This window comes from Nematolebias whitei, chromosome 18 (genome assembly GCF_014905685.2).
Source record: "Nematolebias whitei isolate Nwh7 chromosome 18, NemWhi1, whole genome shotgun sequence".
Classification (NCBI taxonomy): Eukaryota; Metazoa; Chordata; class Actinopteri; order Cyprinodontiformes; family Rivulidae; genus Nematolebias; species Nematolebias whitei.
Window position 1 is genome coordinate 41,029,346 of NC_056515.1, and position 1,275 is coordinate 41,030,620.

The window sequence follows — 1,275 nt, forward strand, 5'->3', positions numbered from 1 at the left end:
CAAGACCCAACACTCTGGATGAGCTTAAGGCCGCTATCGAAGCATCCTGGGCCTCCATAACACCTCAGCAGTGCCACAGGCTGATTGCCTCCATGCCACGCCGCATTGAAGCAGTCATTCATGCAAAAGGATTCCCGACCAAGTATTGAGTGCATAACTGAACATGATTATTTGAAGGTTGGCGTTTTTTGTATTAAAAACACTTGTCTTTCATTGGTGGGATGAAATATACTAATTTTTTGGGACAGGCATTTTGGGTTTTCATGAGCTGTATGTCATAATCATCAGTATTAAAACAATTAAAGACCTGAAATATTTCAGTTGGTGTGCAATGAATCTGAAATATATGAAAGTTTCATTTTTATCATTACATTATGGAAAATAATGATCTTTATCACAATATGCTCATTCTTTGAGAAGGACCTGTATATAGATACACTATAGATCCTGAAAGCTGTTTTATTTCTACCTAAATGTTTCATTCAGTGTTTTGTTTAACTGATGATTGTTCTTTTTCAGGGTTCAGATAATTTTCATCATCCAGGAATTAAAGAACGTTCTGACTCCATCGTCGGTCACAGTTCAAACTGGGCGGTGGTCGACGTGCTCGTCACAACCTTCTGTCTGTTTTCAGAGAAGCTCCTGGGCATGAACGAGACCTCTGCAACCATCACCATGGCAGCCGCCAACACCTCCAGCCACTCCATCAACGAGCAGGTTCTGTCTGTGGCCAGCGTCGGAGTGGTACCATCCAGCCCCAACGTCTGCAGGTAAGACCATTACTGTTTGTTTTTAAATGGTAAGAAAATGTTTTTTAGCAGGTCCTGAAGCGTTTTACTATACTTTTCAGTCAGGGTGGCTCAGTGGTTAGAGCAGCTATCCTCTTAACAAGAGTCTGTAGTTTGATTCCAGCAGCAGTCATTTGCTTAAGAGTCCCTGGGAAAAACTCCTGGTCCTATTGGTGTATGAATGTGATGTGAAGCTCCACATAATGATTTCTAGTGCTCCATCGTTGCACAAAGGCTCGGTCCATCCATGCTGTGAGCATCACTGGAAAAGAAGTGATTTCCATTTTGGTGTGTAGCTGCAGCTACCAGGAAGAAAGGTCACGTTCAGAGATGGGGCTGCCACAGCAACATCCAAGATAGGGCCAACATACTACTACTGTGTGTATTTATTTATATATGTTTATATATATATATATATATATATATGTATATATATATAAACATATATATATATATATATATATATATATATATATATATATATATA